The 13,730-nt window shown below is 32.8% G+C and overlaps 1 protein-coding gene and 1 long non-coding RNA gene across 4 annotated transcripts in view; both read right to left on the bottom strand.

Annotated features, from left to right (window-relative positions):
- l(3)80Fg (dnaJ homolog subfamily C member 16 l(3)80Fg) overlaps window positions 1–13,730 on the bottom strand; it is a 2,137,133-nt gene that overhangs the window by 1,978,822 nt on the left and 144,581 nt on the right. The gene's annotated exons all lie outside the window — the stretch shown is intronic.
- LOC137239351 (uncharacterized) lies at window positions 3,118–4,230 on the bottom strand. Its single transcript, XR_010949333.1, has 3 exons — window positions 3,949–4,230; window positions 3,555–3,823; window positions 3,118–3,500 (listed from the first exon to the last, which is right to left on the bottom strand). It is a non-coding gene; the product is annotated as an uncharacterized lncRNA (long non-coding RNA).

Genomic DNA, 13,730 nt, shown 5'->3' with positions numbered 1-13,730 from the left:
CACGATAACGATCGCATACAACAATTTAAGAAATTTGATTTAAAAACGGTGCGTCCGTTATACAAAAATCTTAGAAATTTGATTTAAAAGTGGTGCGTCCGTAATACAACAATAATATGATAAATTTTTCTTAAACGCGGTGCGTCCGCATTATAAAAATATTTGAAATCGTAAATTTGATCAGTACTAAAACAATTTAAAAAATTTTTTTTAAGTTAAACGGTTTTATTGAAAACAATACTTACATGAAGTAATAATAATACTAAAAGCTAGAAAATAATTAGGTAGGTCCTAGGTACTAGTCATCACACTCCTCATCAATCTAAAAATGTGAGGCGTAGCGTAACCTTATTAAGGTTCAGTTGATCTTATATATGGTTATCAATAGAAATTTTACGCCTCCAACGCTTTTATTTAATTGTCTGATCAACGCTCTAGATTGATGAGGAGTGTGATGGTGTGATGACTAGTACCTAGAACCTACCTAATTATTTTCTAGCTGTTAGTATTATTATTACTTCATTTAAGTATTGTTTTCAATAAAACCGTTTAACTTAAAGTTTTTTTTTTTATTATTTTACTTTCAAGTGTTTAGTTTTTATTTAATTGCCTATTATTTCTCATTATATTTACTTCATTTAGTGACTCATTATTACAACGACTCTTTCCTGACAATTTGTTACAATCTAAGTCCTCAATACATAATCCTTACAAAGACTTTACTCAACTCTGCGCCGCGCATGTTTGTCCCCTCTCGAAGTCCAAAGTATTTTGATGTCACTTCTACAGGACTGTATGTAATATTTGTTCCAAATATGAGCCAAATCGGACCACAAATACGAGTATTTTTATTAATATCTCAATCCTTGCGCCACCTGGCGGCGATTTTTTCATGTGTCGCTTTCTATTCGTGTATGTAATATGTGTTCCAAATATGAGCCTAATCGGAACACAAATAAGATTTTTTTGAATATTTCGATACCTGCGCCACCTAGCGGCTAGTTTTTTTCATAGGTCGCTTTCTTTTCATGTAAGTATTATGTGTTCCAAATATGAGCCAAATCGGGCCACAAATACGATTTTTTGAATATCGCGATCTTTGCGCTACCTAGCGGGGATTTTTTTATTTCGCTTTCTATTCATGTATGTATTATGTGTTCCAAATATGAGCCAAATTGGACCACAAATACGATTTTTCAATATCTCGATCTTGCGCCACCTAGCGGCGATTTTTTTATTTCGCTTTCTATTCATGTATGTATTATGTGTTCCAAATATGAGCCAAATCGGACCACAAATACGATTTTTTGAATATATCGATCCCTGCGACACCTAGCGGCGATTTTTTTCATAGGTCGCTTTCTATTCATGTATGTATTATGTGTTCCAAATATTAACCAAATCGGACCACAAATACGATTTTTTGAAATATTTCGATCCATGCGCCACCTATCGGAGTTTTTTTCTTATTATTGCATTGGCATCAGGTTCTGAACTATATCAATGTTTAAAGCTTGTAGCTTACGGGAAGTTACTTAAATTTCAATTACAAAATTCGTGCCAGCCAGCCTGTCAAGTCAAGCTAAATAAAACCGTTTAGCTTCACGCAATTCAGTTTAATATTTTCGCATTTTCCTTACATATCAGGGTCCGATAATTTGTCAACACCTTAAAACACCACGGTTAGTGCAAGAGACTGCTTACTCGAAGACTGTTTAGGTTTTGATAACTTAACGCAAACTCCACCTTCTAAATCAACTTCTACTTCCAATTTAAATCTTACCCATTCCATAATGGCAACAACGGACCAATGGAAATTATTCATTACTATACACTTGTGCCTCAATAATGCCAGAAAACTGCAGTGGCGACTCGCTGTCACTTGCCTCATTTATCGATTAAATCGAATTAATAGAAATAGTGATACTGCTCTAACTCCCACATTTATTGCATTTCTAAAGTCAAAACTCGAAGGCAAAGTGCGCGAAGCCCTACCAACACAGATAGATTCAGTCAGCCAAATTAAAGAAGCGTTATGTAATAAGATTAGGGCAGACAACTCGAAACTTGTCGCGGGCAAAGTTGCGGCTTTGAAAGTAAACAAAAACAATTTTATAGAATTTTCAAAACAGGTAGAAGAGCTTTCGGACTCGCTAGAGCGCTCTCTGATCATTGAGGGCATGACGCAGGCAAAAGCTCATGAGATGGCGGTTGAGCAAACAATTAGCGTTTGTAGGTTGAATAGTCGCTCAGATATGGTGAAATCTATACTTGCGTCAACTACGTTCAAAGATTCTTAAGACGTTGTAGCGAAGATTATAATAGAGCGCGAACAGGAGGTAAAATAGCGGCAAGTGTTAGCGTTCTGGTCACGCCCAATAAGATCTAGTTTCCGTGGAAACTTTAGAGGTCACAGCCACTTCAGGTATAATAACAATAATTTTAGATTCAATGGAAATACAAACAGGCAAAACAGTAATACCAATTTTTGCAATACTAGTTATATTAGAGGCAACAATAAGTCAAACAATTACAACAATAACAGTAATGGAAATAACCAGCGATCGAATATTCTGCCAATGTTCGTTCTTTAAACCACGAAGCCCTTAGACGCGAACACTGAGGGAGCAGGAGCAATTCGACTAAATGCTCCTCAATCATATTGTCTTAATTTAAATTATTCCGACTTCGTCGAAGTCACTTATAGAGATTCTCATAAAATATGTTCTTTCCAAGTAGACTCAGGCAGACATTTCGTTAATAAAAATTTCTAGTTTGGCAAGTGATATAATAGAAGATAACAGTAACGTAATAAATATAACAGGCGTAAAAACAGACACGGTAATAACACTAGGCACAGTTAGTACAAGTATAATAGCATGAAATACATTTTTCCTCTGACCCTTCACGCTGTGAATGACAACTTCAATATTCCTTCGGACGGTATAATAGGGAAAGACTTTCTAAACACAAACAAATACATAATCAATTATGCTAATAAGACAATTACATTCGGACAAGGGACAGAAAAGGTAAATATTTCAATTTTGCATAGCAACAAATACTCTTGTACTTCCAAGATGCGAAGTTCTTCGTGTTTTTAGTTTGAAAAATAATCAGCTCTATTCTGCATTTCGACTTGGATTGGAATTTTTTCGATTTGGCGATTTTGGTATTCTGTGTTCCAATCTCTTTCGATCCAACTTCGAATCGTTCGATTTTGTGTATTCTGCATTTCGATCGTAGTTCCGTTTTTCTAAGTTGAAAATTGGTTGGCGGAAAAATATTTTCTTTTTATTTTTTTATTAATTTATAACAGAATTTTAGCAAAAATGTAAGTAAAACTTGTTGAGAAACGTAAAAGGCTTGATGATGATTGTTTTTTACATGTTTCCAGGTCAAAAACAACATGTCCATGTCGAAGTCCTTGGACGTATTTGCCCCGCAAAAGTATCTAACACATACTTGAAAGCATCCTTATTGAGAAAGTTTTTTTGAACCTAAATAAGAAAATAAGTCATTAAACTTTACCACTTTTAAGTTAAATATCTTACAATTCGTCACTCATCTCAAATGGATTACACAAATATCGCAATATTTGCCTTTCCATTCTCGCTTGGCCATTTTCGTATGCGTTGGTTTCCAACTCCACAAATAATGCCGAGGCTATTGCTTCCATTATAATAGACAGCTATAATTTGTGTCTGTTTGTTTGGTCCAGTTATATGCCAAAGCAAGCTGCCGGAGTAGAGGAAGTTGAAGCGAAAACGTAAACAATCCTTGCGGAAAGAATAAATGAATCTTCATAAAGTATTTTAGGCCACTGCAATGAAATTAGCATCCATAAAATTCAGAAAATGTCAACTATATTCGTGCAGGAATCCGTTTTAACAAAACTTGGTGGCCACGGCAGGGAATTGGACAAAAGAACAACAAAAACACACTTACAATTATGAAAGCTCTTCACTCAAAAAATAAACACTGCGGCAATATATTCTATTCCTTTTCTTTGTACAAAATGGCTTGGATAATAAAATATTAACGTTTTTCAGTGTTTTTTACAAATTTTCTTTAATTTATTTTGTTCCATTGTTCACACATTCCGTACAAACAGCTGATTTCGAAAAATCATTTGCTCTTCCTCTTCTCGTTACGATTCCGTCGTAATGCAGAATACCGAACTTCGATTTAAGCGGAGCGTAGAACGGGAACGTAATCGAAATGCAGAATAGGGGTGAATACACAAGTCCAGTTTTTGTAGATTCGCCTGAACTTTGCAACGGTGTTTTCACAGCCAAATGTATCATTTATACAAAAAAACCCATTCTAAAAGTTATCAACACCACCGACGAGGGCAAGTACGTAAAAGATTTCAATATTCAAACTGAAGACATAAAAAACTTCCATGTCTATCGCACAAATGATACATCTATCGATTAAAAATGCATAGAAGAGCCTGAATTAATTTTAGCAAAACAAATGCCTCCTTATGCTAAAAAGAAATTATGTACTTGATTTATGTTTGAAACATTCTGGTATTTTTGCACTGTGTGTAGCCTTTAGAGCAGTCTACAAAAAACTAATTGTTGGCACGTGTAGGCGATATTTTGGACAACCTTGGCTGAGCGAAATATTTTTCGATTTTGGATTTTTTTTCTGGTTTTCATCAAATCCCTTTACATAAAGATTCCAGAGACATAACATCATTCCGTACAGATCGCGGAGCTTTCCGTTGGAAAGTCTTACCGTTTGGTCTAAACGTTGCTCCTAATTCATTTTCAAGAATGATGTCAATAGCATTTTCCGCTATTTCACCTAACCAAGCATTCATTTATGTAGACGATGTTATAGTCATCGGATGCAGTGAAGCGCACCATTTAAAAAATTTAGAAAAAGTTTTCGAGACATGCAGGAAGTTTAGGCTTAACCCAATCAAATGCAATTTTCTTCGATCTGAGGTATAATTTTTAGGACATAGAATCAATTCAGAAATACTCTAAGCCCTGTGACAAAGACGCAGTTAGAAGATTCGTTGCATTTGCCAACTACTATAGGAGCTTTGTACAAGATTTTTCTTCTTTAGCAGCAGCATTAAACCGTTTGAGCCGAAAAAATTTCTAATTTAACTGGAACACTTGTTATATTCTTAGTATGACCAATTGATATAAATTTATTTGAATAATAATATTATTTATTGAAAATATGTTAAAGGAAATTGATGTTTACAGCTAGATAGAAAATTGAAATATGAAAATTTTTAACATTCATTGAAATCAAAAGAAAATATAATTAATAAATTTAATTTTTCATATAACATATCTAAGTGGTACTACAAACAAGTGCCACTACATTTACTCCCCCTCCAGTGAAACATATAAATAAATATTAAGTGTATTCTTTAAACAAAAGCAACAAAACCAATTAATATTAAAAGTAACCTTTTTAATTATTTGTGTAGGTTCAGTTGAAAAATTAGATGAGATATGGGCAGGTTTTAAATGATTTATTGACACAGCTTTGATAACATTATCTTTCTGAATTCTAAAGGTATGTTTATGTTTCGATACGACTTTATAAGGGCCTTATAAGGGGATTAAGTCCTGAAGTCTGATTAACTTTTACAAAAGCATATTCACATCCCTCAAGAGATCTTGGAACATAACTCACATCTTTGTTATGATGTAAAATTTTTCTTCTAACAGAATTTTCATCATTTCTAGAAACGACTAATTCTCCAGAAACTCGAATAGTTTTTCCATAAACTAACTAAGCAGGGGATGATTTTAAATACTCTTTCACTGCAGTACGTAACCCTAATAAAATAATAGGTAACATTTCTGCCCAATGAATTGAATCTCCTGAAGCTATAGTTGAAGTTTTGAGTGGACGATGAAATCGTTCTATCATGCCATTAGCTTGTGGATGATAAGCAGACGTTTGAATTTTATGCGAACCAAGAATTTGAGTGAGTTCATTGAATAATTGAGATGAAAATTGTGCACGTTGATCAACAGTAATTTTAAGACGAACACCAAATCTAGAAATATAATTTTGCACAAATGCTTTTACCACCGTATGTGCAGTTATATTTCTAAGAGGATAAGCCTCTGGCCATCTTGAATATCTATCAATAATCGTCGGAATATATATATAACCATCAGATGGTGGAAGTGGTCCAATCAAATCTAAATGGATATGTTCAAATCGGTTATTGGGTATATAAATTTTCTGTATAGGAGGCTTAGTATATCTTGAAATTTTCGATTGTTGACAAGATATACAGTTTGAAACCAATTCATTTATATCCTTCCGCATATTAGGCCAAAAATATTTTGATTGAATTAAACGTCTGGTCGCACGAACCCCTGGATGTGACAGAGTGTAATCTTGAAAAAATTATTTCTCTCATGGAATTCGGAACATAAGGACGCGGTATTGAGCCAGAAATATCACACCAAATTTTAAGATTATGGATTGGAAGTAAAATTTGTTTTAAATTATTCTTCGATAATGGAGAAGATACTTGAGTTTTAAGAGTCTCATCAGTTTGTTGTTCAACAAAGAAAGTATCAAAATGAATATCTTTTGCTGAAAGTGAATCTATTTCTGGAAACCTTGATAATGCATCCGCTAAAATATTATTCTTTCCAGATATATGCTGTATATCGTTCGTGAATTCTGCTATATATTCTAAATGTCGCGTTTGTCTGGGTTGAATATTTGCATTCTGCAGGACTCAGCTTCTTAGAAAAATAAGAAAAAGGTTCCAAAATCTTATTCTTTAATTGTTGTAAAACTCCTCCAATTGCAACATTTGAAGCATCAACAGATAAAGATAATTTTGAATGCCCATCAAAATGATTCAATGATGAATTTTGAGCAACAATATTTTTCACATTATTAAATTCTTTAATTGACTCATTAGTCCAGTTAAGAGTTTTACTCTTATTTTTATTTGCTATAGTTAAAATTTGATGTAAAGGAAGAAGATCTTCTGCAATCATTGGAATATAGCGATGGTAATAATTAACCATTCCAATGAATTTCTGAAGTTTATTAATAGAGTTAGGTTTCTCAAAATTTATAATTGTTTCTATTCTTTCAGTTGATGGTTTAATACCATTTTCTGATATTTCATAACTTAAAAAAATGATAACACACTTTGTTGGTTTAAAATTCAAGCCATACTTTTCCAAACGTTTAAAAACAATCTTTAACTGTTCAAAATGTTGTTCCTCATTTTCACTCGCTATTAATATATCATCAACATAAGGAAATACAAAATCTAGCCGTTTTATGCACGTCTTCAGGTGCCACTGGTATTTGATGATACGCACGAACTAAATCTAACTTTGAAAATATAGTTTTATTTTTAAAATCTATGCTCAAATCGTGTATATGTGAAGTGGATAGCGATCTGGTACTGTAACAATATTAAGTCTTCTATAATCTCCACAAGGTCGCCAATCATTAATTTCTTTTTTAGGAACCAAATGCAAAGGTGAAGCAACAGAAGAACTTGAAGGCCCACAAACACCAATTTGGACTAGTTAAATATTCAAATTCTGTTCTTGCCACTTTAAGTTTAATTAAATGGTAAAACTCCTTTGGTTTCGATTCTATGAACAGTATTATGTTTAACTAGTTTAGTATAATTTCGTTCAGTTGTAATTTCAGGAAATTGTTTGAGCAATTCAGAAAATTTGTTAATTTTCAATGGTATTTTAAGCTCGAAAATTTCGCAGAATTCAAAAGAACCTATCATTAATTTTGTTTCTAAATCTATAGCCTTGTTTTTGTTATCGCATAAAAGAAACCTTGCATTTTTTACAGATCCAGAAAGTAAGCTTTTTACAATTATTGTATTTGCATTTATTTCTTGAATTCATAAATTCTTTTTCATGCCCAAATCGGTCGTAACGTACATCGGTTGAAGGTAAAACCTGCACTCCTGCTCGGTGTCTTTTAGATGGCCCTGGATACTCTTCTTGATGATTATTGCTGCTTGGTGTTCCCCTTTTATTTCAGGTCGACTTTCATACCGCCATAAAGTGTCGGCAAGCTCAGTCCTAAAGTCGGCAAGGTTCAAAATATCCTTTTGAGACAATACCCACGAATTTATTACCGTAACGTCCAGCAGGTGATAAAACACCCGCATAGTCCATTTTCTTGATTTTATTCGGATACGATATCGGCCGATAAAATTATCCATCAGATCAACACCTCCATATGGGCATTGTACTCTTTTATTATCTGAGGGCATGGTATTTGGACATTCATTTTCAATTTTTTGTCATACCGCTTTATAGTCGTAGCTGGTTCAGAACCAACATACGTGGAAAGCAGTAGAACTTGCTTGTTGTTTTTCCAACTTTTTGCCTAGAACTCTGTTCCTTTGAAAGTGGCAACATTTTCAAGGAATGTAGCTCTAGGTACGCTAGACTTCATAATTTCTTTTTTCTCAGGCAACTTGCCAGATTTTCCAAGTCTTTTTCTTTGCACAGTGCCAAGATAATAAATTCTTTCCTTCCCTAAGAATTGTAGCAAAGGAATATTGGTATAAAAGTTGTCAAAGTATACAATATGACTGACATGTGTTGGGAGGGGACGCAATAATCGAAAAACTACATTCGACACTGCTCCCTGGTCAGGCTCGACAGGTATACGTTCAATATTTTTAGCTCCAGAATAGAGTTCAAAATTATATGCATATCCTGAGAGAGAGCATAAAACATATAGTTTGAATCCCCACTTGTGGGGTTTATTGGGCAAATATTGTTTCAGGAAATGCTTAATTTTTGTGGCGCAAATCTGTTCATCTAGATAGAGTCGATGGTCAAATGGCACACTAATACATTTTTGGTTCAAGTGATCTATCAGTGGTGTAATTTTATGTAGTCTGTCGTGTTGAGGATGATCTGGAGTCAAATGTTTGGTATCGTCATTCATATGAGATGAGAAATTTGTCTGATTTTATCAGATCTGTTTCGACTCAATGTATTGACTATTGGCTCAAATTTCAGGCGGATATTCCGAATTTCCTTCAAACTGGAATGCATTTTGAACAACCTCTATGTGTCGCACCCTCCATACTATATTTCGAGTATTACAGCTGTTACTATTCTCGGGACATTCTGAGCTTTGCTCGATGTGCTCTACTCTGGGTGTACTAGAAAGTTGAAGCTGTAAAGATGAATCTGCGTTCAAATGTCAAAAACAAGTAAAATGCAACTCAGGAATTTTATTTAAATGACCGGTATCAAATTTGATACTTTAGGCTTTTAAGGGTTAATATCTGCCAAAAGGAAAGGAAAATGAAACTCGCGCCTTAGTCCTATATCTATTTTGAGTAATTTTGAACCAAAAGTGTGGATAATTGCTCCGTAAGGCTGCTGATAAACTTAAATTCTCTTAAATTGGTTAAATTTTGAAAGAGGAATAACTGAAACAACAGCTCCTGTATCTATTAAAAAATTAATTTTGTTTTGCTTATCAATAGAACGATTCAGTTTAAATGATTTGGTTTTATATCAAAAAATTTACGTGGTTTAATACACTTAACTGCATTATTCCCAAATTTCAAGTGGTACCAGCAAATATTAAAAAATAAAAATAATATCCTTTTGTTTTATATTTGTTTGTCATTGGTGGAGGATTAATGACATCTGATATTTTAGAAACAATTTCTTGAGGAAGAGAAATTAAAACATTATGAAATTTTACTGAATCATCAAGTATATTATTCTTAAATTCTGCTTCTGCATGGATAAACCAGGCATGCTTAACGAACGAAACGATATCATTTCGTTACGATAATCAACGCTAATAAACGGAACGAAGTCACTTCGAAGTGACTTCGTTTCGTTTATTAGCGTTGATTATCGTAACGAAATGATATCGTTTCGTTCGTTAAGCATGCCTGGGATAAACCATACTCCAGGATTCTCGTACCAAAACTGTAGTAATTTTAACAACTTGTTAGCTTGTTGATTGTTTAAAAAATATTGAACTGAATTTATAGGAATTGATTGGAAATTTGAAACAGTTAAGTAAAGAAATTACAGTACAGTAGAGAAATTACAGTACAGCAGAGAAATTACATACTTGTATAGTCCAAATAACATAAACTAATCATTGAAAATTTTTGATTATATAGATATAAACGGCAATAATTGAAATTACTTTCTTAGTAATTCTTTTAAATTTTTATTTTATTTTATTTTTATTTTTTTTATTAGAAATATTCCTTTAATTATTTACAATCTTTCTGCTGATTTGCAATCAATATAGTATGTATATAAATTTTATTTTTTAAATATTTTTTTTTAATGTATTTTGTTTACTGGTATCTAGGGATACCTGGACAAGTCCAGTTGATGTATTTTACAGCCCTGTTGTAGTTTGTCCACTAATGTTGTTTGTTTAAATTCCTGCAGTTCCAGAAATATTATCACCACAATAGCCAGGCTCTACTGCTTCGAAATTGGTACCAAAAACATAACCAGTATAATATTGACTCTTATCGCTGATATCAATACGCGTGTTTAGTAGAAAATGTAATAAAAGCACATCCTTTATAATGTCACTTGAACCGACACAACTAATTCCGCCAATTATTTAAAATAATTGTTATATTGTTCGTAATAAAAGGGATCGCCAAATTTTATGCCCTTAGTATAACCAATTAATATAAATTTATTTGAATAATAATATTATTTATTGAAAATAAGTTAAAGGAAATTGATGCTTACAATTAGATAGAAAATTGAAATATGAAAATTTTTAACATTCATTAAAATCAAAAGAAAATATAATTAATAAATTTAATTTTTCATACAACATATCTAAGTGGTACAACAAACAAGTACCACTACAATACTTCGTGTGAATTAGCTTTAGAAAAATTTAAACGCAGCTTAATGTCTCCAAACTATTGCAATATCCAGGTTTCACTAAGGAATTTAAGATAACAGTAGATGCTTCAAAGAATGGTTGCGGTGCGATACTAAAACAAATTCACAATGGTAACGATTTACCAATTTCTTTCGCTTCAAACACATTTAGCAAATCAAAACAAAATAAAGCAATCATAGAACTAGAACTATAGCAATATACTTTGCAATTAAGCAGTTTCGACCATACGTCTACGGTACACATTTCAAAGTTAGATCAGACCTTCGGCCGTTAGTTTATTTATTCAATATCAAAGACCATTCATTTAAATTATCGAGAATACGCTTAGAACTCTCGGAGTATAACTTCACAATCGAATACATCAAAGGTAAATCAAATGTAGGGGCTGACACACTCTCAAGTATAACAATAAATGAACTAAAAAACTCGGCAAAAAATATATTAGCAGTACAAACAAGATCTATGACAAAACAAAATGAGGAAACAGAGTTACACGATGACCAACAAATACAAACAGAAACATTACACGTTTACGACATATACGCCTATATTTTTAAAAAAGAATCTCGACGGCAAAATCAAATATAAATTATGATAGAAACGGTAAATTAAAAATATACAAATATGCGCACACTTAAAACATAAATAGCGAGTTTACCTTTGAGGCTGGAACGAAACGCCGGCAATCACAATATTAAGAAAATTGAATGGCAAAAGGATAAAGAAGGATTTTTCATCACTTTAGTATTGCAACATTTGAAGATACCGGGAACAAGATTTTAAAACATTTAACTATTATATTATTTTATTAACGGAACCAGTAGAAACAGTAATGGACGAAGACAAAAAAAATAAACTCATGAAAATTTACCACAATGATCCAATATCAGACGGCCATTTCGGGAACCAAAAGCTATACGTGAAAATAGGCACAAAATACTACTGGAAAAATACGACACGCGACATTGCCAATGCGTAAGGAATTGCGAAAAATGCCTATTAAATAACGTAAAACCAAAAATCAAAGAGAATATGATGCTCACACCAACTCCTTGAAAGCCTTTTGAAATTGTTGTTATAGACACGATAGGATTTTTGTCTCATGTGCGAATTAACCAAATATCTAGTTACAATAGCTATACCGGATAAAAGTGCGAAAACAGTTGCATCCGCAATTTTTGGAGGTTTTGCCCTAACCTATGGCATAATGAAACCAATAAAGTCTGATTTAGGAAATGAATTTAAAAATGAAATTTTCTCGAAATTGACAAAGCTTTTAAAAATCAATCACTTTTTTTCTACACCCTATCATCACGAAACTGTTGGTACTATTGAAAGGAACCATCGAATATATAACGAGTACTTACGAGCTTAACTTAATGATAATTTTCCTGAGTGGGACGTCTATCTGAAATATTTTACATTTTTGCATAATACAACACCATATACGGTTTTCGATAACAAATTTTCACCATTCGAGTTAATATTCGGTAGAAGAGCTACTATGCCAAATGAGTTAACAACAGAAAAGATTGATTCCATTTACAACGTTGAAAATTATGCTAACGAAGTATAATACAGAATGCAAAATTTCCTATTTTACAATTGATAAACATAAACTAAGATTTTTGACAAAGCTAAAAACAATTTGAAAACCATTCATAAAAAATTACTTAAAGAAATTAATAAATGCATTGAATTGAATCGAATTTCAGATTTTATAAATATGTTCTTTTTCAAAATTATATAAACCTCGAAAAACAGTTATGCACATTTAGACTATATGTAATGAAAATTTTATATTTACTTCTAATATAGTTAGTAATATGTTATAATAATAAGTCATAATACTTAAGTGATAATAGTAAGTTGTACTAAATTTCTAAAGAAGATAAGTAGTAGTTTTTTTTTTTTTTTGTAAGTAGTAAAACAGCTTAGAGTGGAACATTAAAAAAAAAATTTATAGCAAATTGATATGGACGATATAACGAGTTGAAGGGGGAAGGAAGTTTTAAGTAATTTAAAGAAATTTTAGTAAACATCTCGTTCCTCCAAATCAATGCTAAATCACACCAAGGTTAACAGATTTTTACAAGACTGATCACCTTGCAAAAATCTTTTGCCTAAGGCGATGATGTAATGGCACTGCTGCAGCCAAAGAAAAACACACTTCCCGATGTTCAATTGGCAATTTCATTTATTCAAGTGTTTCCTCTTTCTTATTGCTAAATGCTTAAGGCTCTGGTTTTCTGTATCATAAAAATAGATCCCGTAATATGACATAATTTGAGTAACAAATGTACTCAACAAATAGTCACATCATTATTTACATACTGCAGAATTTGTCTATAGCATACTAAATAAAAAAATACACTGTAATATGGTTCGATACCCTTTCAATGCCTACTAAATCACAATGCTTTGTTGCCTGCAAGATATGCATACATTAGGGCGGGTCGATTTGTGGGGAGGCAAAAAAATCGCCCATTGCTCTGTGAAAATCATATTCTAGGGATCAAAATAAGAAACTTTTCCGAAGGAACCATACCTCTAAAATGAATTCTGATGCCCCCCCCCCCCAGGTAGGGGTAAATTTTGAAAAATCCCACTTTGACCCATTTAGAGTGCTCCAATCGAGTCCAAATGTATGACCGACCCCCACTAACTTTGGAGGCCCGACCCACCGATGCCAGTGGCACACCCCCTGGAACCCCCCTGGGGGTTCACCATACAAGCATTTAAAAAAATCGCCGGTTTTGCACTTTACATGAAAAAATCAGAGAAATGCCTATGTTTTTTATTTTTGGAGTTTATTT

The sequence above is a fragment of the Eurosta solidaginis genome, chromosome 1 (genome assembly GCF_040869045.1).
Source record: "Eurosta solidaginis isolate ZX-2024a chromosome 1, ASM4086904v1, whole genome shotgun sequence".
In the NCBI taxonomy this organism is placed as follows: domain Eukaryota; kingdom Metazoa; phylum Arthropoda; class Insecta; order Diptera; family Tephritidae; genus Eurosta; species Eurosta solidaginis.
This window is presented reverse-complemented; position numbering and strand designations above follow the sequence as displayed.